A 12199-nucleotide genomic window follows, 5' to 3' on the forward strand; every position below is an offset into this window, starting at 1 on the left:
CAGCTCTCTGCTGTGGCCCGAGAGGGCAGTGGAGGATGTCCCAAGTGCTTGGGCCCCTACACCCGCATGGAAGACCAGGAGGAAACTCCTGGCTCCTGGCTTCGGATCGAAGCATTGGCCGTGGTGGCCATTTGGGGAGTGAACCAATGGAAGGAAGACCTTTCTGTGTGTAACTCTGTCTTTCAAATAAATAAATCTAAAAAAAAAAAAAAAAAAAAGAAACTACCCAGGCCTGAAACCTTAATGGAGAAGCATACTCACAGATCATTAAAAACATTTTTTCATGACTGATAGATTCTGATTTTCTACCATTTTTTGAATTAGTAATTATTTCTTAAGATCATTCATGAGAAATCAGAACAAGATGGTGACCTGAGCACATTCATCCACATTCTCACCCACTCGAAGTGAATCCAACTCCTTGTAGAAACAAAAGGAGAAACAGTAAATAGATTAGAATTGTTATTACATGATGCATGGAACCCAGATGAAAGAACAGATTAGGAATACGGCATCAACTTCTGCCTAAAACTATAGAGGAGAAAACCATTGCAGAAATGAGAATGATCCCATATGCTCCCGTGCCGTGGTCTACAGGTGGGCTCAGACTATGGAGGGGCCATTCCTGCAATGATGACGACACAGGAAGTGACGCTCACTCTCGTTCCCACAGTGCCCCTCCCACCCACGTTGCTTGCTTGTGTGTTGAAGCAATAGGAAAGCTCTCAGAGGGTCTGGCCCATGGGGGCCAACGTAGCACCAGCTCCACAGAAAAGCAGAGGCAGGGGAAGGTGTTGTGGCACAGTGGGTTAAGCCATATTTGAGATGCCTGCATCCCATAATGGAATGCCAGCTCCAGTCCTGGCTGCTGGTTTCTCATTCATCTCTCTGCTAAGGTGCCTGGAAAAGCAATGGATGATGGCCCAAGTACTTGAGTCCCTACTGCCCATGTGAGAGACCCAGAAGTTTGTGTTTCCTGAATTCAGACTGGACCATTTGGGGAGTGAACCAGCAGATGAAAGATTGGAAGATCTCTCTCTCTCTCTCTCTTTCCCTCTCTCCCTCCTATTACCCTGCCTTTCAAATTAATAAATAAATATTTAAAGAAAGAAAAGTGGAGTTTGCTTGAACCATAAGAAATGGCCTGTTGTCGGTGACGAAACAGCCAACCATCAGTCACAACACGTGAATCATCAGGAATCAGTGGTGGTACTTAATGGGAGTAAAGAAGAAACAACACCTGGAGAGAGACTAGTCAACAGAGAAAACATCAACAGCACAAACACCTGCAATAAGTAAAAGTAGACCCCGTGAGCGTCAAAAGAACACACACTCCTGGGAAAGCATCAGGTGGACTTCCTCTTGGTGAATGAAATTTCTTCCCAGGAAGTCTCCCCCCAAAACCTAAAGAAATGGATGAAAAGGAAGAAACAATTCACATCACTCATTCCAAAAGTCATCTATTAACAAAGAAAACAGCAAAAGAAGAGAAACCTCATCCAATTAGAACAGAGCTGGGGAATGACGCTGGATTCTGTGCCCATGCTTGCCTTCAGAAGTTGTTCTGGGAACTTCACGTAATTCTGAGAATTTTTACTAATATGCCGAAATCCACAGAAAGGAAAACAGAGGGAGAATCTTTTTTTCTCTCTTCTGACCAATGAATAGTAGAAATTGCTGCTGGGGAGCAATGATGTGTGAAATGAATTACTGGGTGGCCCCAAAAACTGCAGAGTGAAAAATTGACAATTGAAAATGTTTTTGATAATGAGAGAAGAAGATGGGTGTTTGGTTAAGGCACATTAGAAGATGGTTAATGGTTAAGACACCCATGTCTCACTTTGGACTACCTGGGTCCAGCAACCCACTCCAGCTCCTGACTCCAGCTTGTTGACAATGTGGACCATGGTAGGTAGTGATGATGGCTTAACTAATTGTGTCCCTGCCACCCACTTGGGAGACCTGGATTGAGTTTCTGACTCCTGGTTTCAGTCCTTCAGCTACAGCAGACATTTGGAGTGAACCAGTAGATGGGAGCTTTCAATCTCTGTATCTCCAATAAATTAAAAAGTAACATGAACAGAAAAATAGAAAGTCTAAGAGTTATGAGAAAAGTATATGTGCAATAACTTTTAAGAAGACGAAGTTGCCACCTTTTATCAAAATAGAAATGACAAATCCTTCCAGGAATTTATGCTAAAGGAATACTTGCATAGATGCCCAAAGATGTATACAAAGAGATATTTGATGTCCATATTTGTAATAGCAGAATTGCTATCACTCTTGCTATCCAATAGTGAAGTGGTTAAATGATTAAAAGACAACCATTCCAGGGAACATTCAGAGGCTATCAAATTGGATGAGTTTATCTTCAACTCATTTGCTTGAGAATAAGTGATATGGACAGTAATGATCTCACAAGTAGATCCTGCCTGTATGAGAGAAGACATAAATATATGCACAAGTAAATGCAACCACGGAGGAAATGAAAGGGCCCTCAACTCTTTATAGTGGTTGTCTTCAAAAAGGAGAGTAAAAAAGAAAGAATATTGGAACAAGGGCATTCTTGCTTTGCTTATTTGTTTTCTATGATAATATACTGTTTCACATGTGTGATTGCTACAGAATAAACATTAAAATCAAGCAAAAAATCACTGGATTTATCAGGTTGTGTGTGGTGTTCAGCCATAAGCTTTATTTTTTAAAGATTTATTTAGCAGTTACAAGTTTCAAGACTATTATATCTGTTTATATCACAGTTCAAAGTCTTATTTAGTATCTTTGTATCTTAGCTTCTTATTAAGATTGTTAGAGCTATGCATATTTTAACAATTTTTTTTCAAACAAATAATCGAGAAAGACAACTACCATGTTCTATTTTCCAAGTAATCACTTTTGCTTGTAACTTTATTTCCTTCTTTTATAGATGCATTTTATTGTGCTATTCCAGAATCTTGAACCAAAATAGATCATATTGTATTTATTTCATTTTTTCTTTTTCAGTCTTTAAGTTTTTCTCTTGGTAGAACTTTGTCCACACCCCAAAGTCTTTTTCTGTGCTGTTTGTATCCAACTAACACTGATGATAATTCAGCATGAAGCTTATACTTTTAGAACATTTCATTTAATCATCATAACAATAGTAAAAGAGGTAGGGACTCTTTTGTGTTTGAGGGGCAGGGGTATTTCCATCATTAGTCCCTGTGGTTTGGAGAGCAAGGGTGCAGCGTGACTGGTGTGGTGAATTGATGTGTGAACCAGAGTGAACCATTCCTTAGCCAGCGATTGGTTCAGGACTAGGGCACTGACCCAGACTGGAATTCTTCATGAAACTTTTGTGGGAACTCTCAGAAAAAAAAAAAAAAGCATTCTTTCACACACATAAAATCTTTAGCTATAAAACCGAATGAAAACAGAACTTGGCCTCATTGTGGATAGGGTTTGCCTGAGATTGAAGACAAACACATGGATATTTGTGATTATTTACAGGAAAAGTGAGACAACTTCTTCATGATTATGATCTGAGCACCCAGTGTCAAATACACTTGAAGGCAGAGTCATCTCTTGATTTCATGCTTTTGGGATATTGAAATAGTTTTGAGATGGATTTATATTATTTAAAATTAAAACAATCCTTAGATATTAGAATCTCCAGGCTACAGAACCCTTAGCTGGTAGATCCAGAATATGAGCCTACATAATCTATGTCAAGAGCCCATGCCCATAATTATTAAACTCTATTGCTTTTATGTATTCATTTACTATTCATTCATTCATCCACTGTATATATGACATTAGAGAGAGAAGGGCTAGATCATTGGGTCTTTTAAGACAGGAAAGAGGGGTTTTGCCTCTCGTGGAGTCCCTCTCCAGACCACGTCAGCAGGAGGTTTTAAATAAGTCTTGCTTTTCTCTCTGCCTTGTCCATATGGAGATTCTTCCATATGAGACAAAGAACTGAAGACATCTGTCTGCTACCATTTCACCTGTAAAAATACCATATTATAAACATGTTAAGTAATAAAATATTTTAAATTATAAAAAAATAGAAATCCTTTAGTTGTGATAGAAAAACATTGAGGAATTTTGAATTAGAGTAATGATATAATTTACTTATTTAAAAGATTACTCTAGTGATACAAGGAGAGTAGATTCTGTGGCGACAGGAGAAGGAACAGGAAGACCCATGAGGAGACTACAGGAGTTTTCAAGGTGAGAAATCTTGCTGTCTTTTTTTTTTTTTTTTTTTTTTTTTTTTGGACAGGCAGAGTTAGACAGTGAGAGAGAGAGAGGAGAGAAAGGTCTTCCTTACGTTGGTTCACCCCCAAAATGGCCGCTATGGCGGGCGTGCTGTGCCGATCGGAAACCAGGAACCAGGTGCCTCCTCCTGGTCTCCCATGCGGGTGCAGGGCCCAAGCACTTGGGCCATCCTCCACTGCACTCCCGGGTCACAGCAGAGAGCTGGACTGGAAGAGGAGCAACAGAATCAGGCACCCTAACCGGGACTAGAACCCAGAGTGCCGGCACTGCAGGTAGAGGATTAGCCTAGTGAGCCACGGCACCGGCCAATCTTGTTTTCTTGAATTAGGATGTTGTTGATGAAAGTTCTGCTAAGAGAAGTGTGGGGAGGGGGTGGTATTTGAAATGCATTTTGAAGGCAGAGCCAATGGATCTACTAAAGGATTTAATGTGGGGGCATAAGAGAAAAGAAAAATCAAGGTTGGCTCCTGAGTCTTTGGCTTATGCAACTCAGAGAATGAATGTGCCACTTATATATATTAATTAGGGAAGCACAGCTCAGAATGGTTAATGGATGGATGTCTTGGGAGCAGGAATTTAGAATAGAGTTCTGGTCATGCTAAGTTTGAGATGCCAAGTAGACATTCATGCAGAGATATAAACAGATAAAAATCTGGAGCTCAAAAGAGAATTGGAGACTAGAGACATAAAGGTTGGAACCACCAGCTTACCAAATGCACTTAAAACCATAAAACAAGTTTGATCTTGCCCTGAGAGACAGTATAAAGAAAAAAGTAAAAGGAACCAAGCTGAGACTTAGGATATTTCCAAACAAAAATCAGGATGAAGGGGGACATGTGTGTGTTGTGATTACAAAATACCCAAGACCTGGTTATTTATAGAGAAGAAAAAATTCATGTTCTCACAGTTTAGAGGGTGCAAAGTCCAAGGTGGAGGTGCTGGCAGGTTCCTGGGCTGGTTGAGGGCCTGGTCTCTACTTCCAGGATGGCACCTTGAACACTGTGTCCTCACACAACAGAAGGAGAGTCAAAAGGGCAAGTCAAACACATTATAAAGCTTGTTTTCTAAGGGTCTTAATCCCATTCACACAGGAGGAGCCTCTGTGGCCCAACCCCCTTTTAAAGGCCCTAACTCTTAACACTATCACACTGTCAACACCTGAAGTTTGGAGGAGGCCCATTCAAACTAAAGTGAGGAGTGAGCAAAGAAACACAAGAAGCTTCAGCTGCATTAAGAGGAAAATACATCTAGTGTGATGAGATGGAAAAAGAATGTGTTTCAAGGAGGATCAGCTGTGTCAAACGGTGCTGTGCCAAATCAGGAGTGAGAATTAGCCAGAGTTGGGCAAGATGCAATTTATGATTGAGATTGACAAAGATGGTTGTAGTAGATCAATGAAGTCTAGGGTGGATTTCAACTTTTCAGATAAAAAATATTGTACACATGTAGCAGGCTTCTTTCCTGTTGGGAATGATCTAATTGAGAGGAAGGTAATCACAGGTAATCTTTGATAAAGATCTGGCAGACAAGGAAGACCAGAGAAATAGGTTGGGAACTGGAAGGAAAGGTGGGGAAGGTTTTTTCCAAACTTGAAGTCAGTATTTTATACTAATGTTAATAACTGAGTCCATTGAAGAGAGAGATAATTGTAGGAACTATGTGGGTAGGTGAGAAGTAAGGTGATCTGCTACCCAAGTGGAGGAAACAGCCTTGGGCAGAACAAGGTAAGGCAGTGTCAATGGAGACAGGTACAGGTGCATCTGACATAAGGATGAGGCACGGCATTCTTTGAAGAATCTCGTAGTCTGCCACCAACCACTTTCTAGTGTTCTGATTCACTTAGATAAGCCTGTTTCAATCCTATATGTTTTTTTCCTTACCAGTTTTTTAGTGTTCATTTATGTTCACTCAACGCAGGCTGAGGAAACTGAGGGAGAGAATGTGTAGGAGGTTGTGTTCTCTGACAAGGGGGGAGTGAGTTTATCAGGGAATACAGAGCAGATGGCCCACTTGCCATTTGCAGTCATGAACTTAAAGTACCTCAAGTCAGTACAGCTGATTTTGCTTGACCTTGAGTGCAGGGCTGAAATTGATCAACATTTAGGACCGACCAAATTGAATTTTTTTAAAAATGAACACTATGAGGTGAAAGAATAAAAGGGAGAATGGAAGTGAGAGATTGTATGAAATAGAATTGAACCTGAGTGAGTTTCAAACAGTGAAGCATGGAAAACCCAACAGATACGAGGTGAGTGCCTGTAAATATAAGATGTGATGATTAGAAGGCCTTTGGAGATAGGGCAGCTATGGGAACTAATAACCTCTAAGGCAGTACTTTGAAAACAACTTTTGACCTTGATATATATTTTATTTGCCCCTATATATTATTTGACCTTGACCTTATATTTCAGCTCAATGCAGATATATGTATGTCTCTCTCTATATATAAAGATACTTCAAGAATTTGTAGAAAATCAAACTTAAAAATAGGTTACTTTTTGGTGCAAAAGAATTTTGGAAGGTCATGCATATGAGAGGTCTTCAAAAAGTTTGTGAAAATGCATATTATGAAAAGAGAAATCTGCATGGATTTCAAAGTCTTTTTGCACCAAAATAATTGTATCTTTTAATTCTGTTTTCTGGGGCCGGCATTGTAGTATAGCAGGTTAAGCTGCCACCTGCAATGCTGGCATCCCATGTAGGCACCTGTTCAAGTCCCAGCTGCTCCATTTCTGATCCAGCTCCCTGCTAATGTTCCTGGGAAAGCAGTGGAAGATGGCCCAAGTCCTTGGGTCCCTGCACCCATTTTGGAGACCTGGATGAAGCTCCTGACTCCTGGCTTCTGCCTGGCCCAGGGCTGACTATAGTGGCCATTTGGGAAGGGAACATTAGTTGGAAAATCTATCTCTTTCTCTCTCCTTCTCCCTGTCTCTCACTCTATAGCTCTTCCTTTCCAATAATAAATAAATAAATTCTTTTAAAAATTCCATTTTCTATGAGCTTTTTGAAGTATTCTTAGATATATTAATGATAAAGTTTCACAAAACAGTACTGAGACACACCAGGATGATACTGAAAATACTATGAACTTTTCAAGTCTGCTCTATTTTGCTAAAAACTGTGGCTTGTAACCTACTATATTAAATTCAAGTTCTATCTGTGAGTTATGGCTTGCAGAGTATAAAGCTCCAGTCCTAGGTATGACATGGAGAGGAATAGCAGAGATAGGGTAAAGGAAAGAGTTGCAGGAAATCAGGTCAAACAACAGAGAGATCAGGATTTGGGATGTGTCATCGACGTGGATTTTGAAGTGATGTATCGTTTTTGTAAATATAAGCTGTAGCCACCATCCACATCTTGCTATTTAAATGGAAATTTTTAAAAGCTTTGTTGGGATATAATTAACATACAATAAACTGTACATAGTTAAATGTATAATTGTTAGATTTGAGATACATACCTATTCATAATCATAACCCAGATACTAAACATATCCATCACCTTCTCCCCACACTGCCCTCTTCCACCTCCTTTCTGGTTTCTAGGCAACCTGGTCTGCTTCCTGTCACTGTACATTAATTTGAAACATCTGAACTTTTATGCAAATAGAATGATATATTGGGTGACCTCTATAGTGTGACTTTTTTTAGATAATTAAGATTCATCTATGTTGTTGCGTGTGTCAAAAATTTGTCTCTTTTTATTGCCAAGTAATGGACCAAACAGTTTGTTTATTTATCTGTTGTAGACAATTGGGCTGTTTTCAGTTTGGGGCAAATAAGTTGCTAGGAGCATTCACGCACAAGACTTTGGATTGGGGACCAGTGTTATGGCGCAGTGGGTCAAGCACAACTTATGACACTGGCATCCCATATCAGAGTGTCAGTTGGAGTCTAGGCTGCTCTGCTTATGATCTAGCTCCCTACTAATACACCTGGAAAAGCAGAGATGGTGGCCTAAGTATTTGGGTCCCTGTCACCAAAGTGGGAGGCCAGGATAGTGTTCCTAACTCCTGGCTTTAGCCTGGCCCAGCCCTGGCTGTGATGGTCATTTGGGGTAGAAGTAACAATTGTCTCTCTCCAACTCTCTCTCACTCCTTGTCACTCTGTCCTTCAAATTAATTAATTAACTTTTAAAAACTTTCCGGCTATATGCTTTCCTGTCTCTAGAAATGATTTCTAGGTCATTGTTTCTATTTTTTTAAGATTTTTAACTTATTTGAGAGGTAGAGTCCAGACAGAGAGAGGGAGAGACAGAGAGGAAGGCCTTCCATCTGCTCTTAGAAATGTCCGACTGAATTCAGAAAGTTGAACAGGTATAAATTGGGTGCACCTCTAGTCTCTTGGGCCTCTGTATACTCCTCTGCACCTGCAGTTGTCTGAGAGACAAAAGTGTGCCCAAGAAGACATTTAAAGCACATGTTCTCTATCAATTTAGCTAATACACATGGCTGCACAGGGCAGTAGTATTTTCCATATGCCCATAGCTTCTGATGCTTGGCTAACCTTGCCAGGTGTCCAATCAAAATGCTTGAATTGAGTAGCAGTTATCACCAAAGTGTGATGTCATTACTCATATAATTTTGAGCAGCTCAAGTTGAACTCTATTAAATTTACAACACCAAACCGACATAACAAAGGATTACCAACAGAAGGAAAATAGGTATAAAGTAAACCTTTATGTACATTTGAATCATGACTGAGTCACAGTCAATACTCAATCACTAAATGTAGGCACTTTAAATTTGGTGAAGTTATGATCTTTTAAAACATGCTTGCAATTTTTACAGAGATGAAACTCTGATCATATGCTCATGGTAGAAATGAACTTGGATGTACTGATACTCCTTGACTTACAACAGGGTTCCCTCCAGACAGACCTATCCGAAGTTGAATCCTAGCACAACAGCACAATGTACTGTAAAGCCTCGGTTGTTTCCCACATGACCATGGAGCTCACTGGAGCCTATGCACACTACCCAACAATGTGAAAAAGGATGGGACTGTACACAGCCAGCCCCGGAAAAGGTCAGCATTCAGAATGTGGTTTTCATGTGGTATATACACACAATGGAATACTATTCAGTCATGCAAAAGAATTGTTTCTGCCATTTGTAGCAAAATTGAATGGAACTGAAGGATATCACGTTAAGTGAAGTAAGCCAGACACAGGGAGACAAATACCACATGTTCTCCCTCATAAAAAAAAAAAAAATCTTTATCTGAACACAGAACAGTGATTGCTAGAGGCTGGGAGCAATGGGGGTGGGGGATAAAGGGAGTTTGTATAAAGAGTACCACATCAAAATTATATCCAAGGAATATGTTTTAGTGTTACACAGCATAGTGGGGTGATATAGTTCACGATAACCTAATATGTATTTTTATGAGCAAGTAGAGGAAAAGAGCTCCAAGGCTCCAAGCATAAAGTAATTCGAAAGAAAGGGAAATGTTGATTACCCTGATTTGATCAGCATGCACTATATACAAATATTGAAATGTCATATGGTGGCCCACAGATATGTACAATCATTGTTTAAAATTTTTTTTCAAAAAAACTCACCAAGTACAAATTCTCCTGAATGCTTATCCCTTCCACATCTTCATAAAGTCCAAAGGTTGTAAATTAAACCATCATAAGTAAGAGACCATATTTATCATATCTAACACCTATCTGTCCTTGGCAATAAATTGCTCTGAATGTATCTGGGTGGAAAAGAGGCTTGCAGATCAATCAACTGGATTCTTAAAAAAAAAAAGAGTAGGAGTAAATTCTTACAGTGAGGAAAATATGAAGAGGTATCGTCATTGCCTGTCAAAGTCAGGAAATTTTAAAATATTAATCTAGGGGCCAGTGCTGTGGCATAGCGGGTAGAGCCACCACCTGCAGTGCCGGCATCCCATATGGGCACCAGCTCAAGTCCCGGTTACTTTACTTCCAATCCAGCTTTCTGCTGTGGCCTGGGAAAGCAGTGGAAGATGGCTCAAGTGCTTCGGCCCCTGTGCCCACATGGGAGACCTGGAAGAAGCTCCTGGCTCCTGGCTTCAGATCTGCCCAGCTCCAAATGTTGGAGCCATTTGAGGTGTGAACCAGCAGATGGAAGACCTCTCTCTCTGCCTCTGCCTCTGCTTCTCTGTAACTCTGCCTTTCAATATATTTTTTTAAAAATATTAATTCAGAGGGGGGAATGTTGGTGTGTTTGTGGAAACAATTTTTGCAATAGAAATTGAAAATATATTTTTGAAATTTTAGACTCAGCAATAAAATATTGTCTCTTCTAAGTACAATGATTTAACAATTTACTTATTTTCATTAAATCTGAATAGTAGAAAATTAGAGAGAGAGAAAAGGAATCTTTCATCTGCTCATTCACTCCCCCAATGCCCATAAAAGCCGAGGCTTGACTTGGGTGAAGCCAGAGGCCCAGAACTCAATTTGGGCCTCCATGTGGGTGGCAGGGACCCAAGTACTTGAGCCATCACCTGCTGCCTCCCAGGAGGTGCATTAGCAGGAAGCTGGAATCAGAAGCAGAGCTGAGACACCGACCTAGAGACTCCCATGTGGGATGAGAACAACCTAAGCTTCACATTAACTCTTGTGTCAAACATTGGCCCTGGTATAATTATTTCAATACGGAAAAATGATCTATCCAAAAGGCTGGATTCAGACTGGGCAGTTGATGAAACTATTTGGTGAGCCTGGCCTGGGGAGAGAAAGGCTGACATGGCTACCTTTTGGCCAACTGAAAGAACCAGAAGTTCTTACTTAGCCTGGTGGTCTCCCCAGACTGGGTAGCACTTCCCTAAGCATCAGTTGAATCAGCACATCTCCTGGCCTTTTTTTTTTTTTTTTTAAACAAAAGGTGAATATCTCTTGTGCAAAATACTTGAGGCCGGAAGTGTTTCAGATTTCAGATTTTTTTTTAATTTTTGGAATATTTGCATATGCATAATGAGACATCTCTGGGATGGGACTCATATTTCATATACAGCTTACACACATAGCCTACAGGTAATGTTATACAATACTTTTAGTCAAAGTGTTCACATTGGACTATCAGACTCATGGTATCATGTGGGTACTCAAAACATTTTGGATTTTGGAGCATTTCGGATTTGGGATTTTCAGCTTATGGATACTCTACCATAGTTTCCAGAAGCATGATGCTTAAAGGAAGTTGGGGAGTAATTTAAAGGGAGTTATTAGGAATTATGTCATCCAGGGTCTTTTCAAGAGGAAGAATAGAAATGGAGGACACCCTAGGTGTGTCTGTAGTGGTATAATGTGGTTTGTGCATAGCCCGAATCTTGATGGCCACATACTTTTTCCACAGGAATGTAGCACTCTGGATAATTACAGGATTCTCTGTTCAGAAGTAGCTAGAGTTATGTTTGTTAAGTGTTTCCCAGGTGATAGATCAAGCATCTTACTTCATTTACTCTTTCCACATCTCATGTGACCCAAGTGTTATTGCCTCTTTTAAGTCAATGAGAAAACTGAGTTTAAACGTGTTTTGTTGGGCCACTGATGTGGCACTGTGGATAAAGTCCAGCCCAAACCACTATGGTGACAAAGAGGTGCCACCTCCACAGCTCATTATGGCCCAACCCACAAACTAGACTTGACATGACCAGTTAACTCCTTTGCTCTTTTTTAATATTAAAAATAAGGATGGGGACCAGTGATGTGGTGCAGCGGGTTAATCCAACACCTGTGATGCCAACATCCCATATGGGTGCCAGTTTGAGTCCCAGCTGCTCCACTTCTGATCCAGCCCCAGTCTTTAGTTCCCTGCCACCCACACAGGAGACCAGGATGAAGCTCATGACTCCTGGCTAGGACCTGACCCAGCCCCACTGTTTCAGTCATTTGGGGAGTGAAACAGCAGATGGAAGAGCTCTCTCTCTCTCTCTCTCTCTGTCTCCTTCTTTGCTGTAAC

The 12199-nt window shown here is 40.4% G+C and overlaps 1 long non-coding RNA gene across 4 annotated transcripts in view; it reads left to right on the plus strand.

Annotated features, from left to right (window-relative positions):
* LOC149121253 (uncharacterized) overlaps nucleotides 1–12199 on the plus strand; it is a 99071-nt gene that overhangs the window by 19248 nt on the left and 67624 nt on the right. The window contains exon 1 of one of the 4 annotated variants that reach the window (XR_016223996.1): nucleotides 4123–4212. The exons of 2 other annotated variants lie outside the window; for them this stretch is intronic. This is a non-coding gene — a long non-coding RNA (uncharacterized LOC149121253). Of the gene's footprint in view, nucleotides 1–4122; nucleotides 4213–6295; nucleotides 6509–12199 lie in introns of those variants that run through there. One more of the 4 variants, XR_016223993.1, reaches the window with a different exon arrangement.

The sequence above is a fragment of the Oryctolagus cuniculus genome, chromosome 17 (genome assembly GCF_051225735.1).
Source record: "Oryctolagus cuniculus isolate XC-2025 breed Fujian yellow rabbit chromosome 17, ASM5122573v1, whole genome shotgun sequence".
In the NCBI taxonomy this organism is placed as follows: domain Eukaryota; kingdom Metazoa; phylum Chordata; class Mammalia; order Lagomorpha; family Leporidae; genus Oryctolagus; species Oryctolagus cuniculus.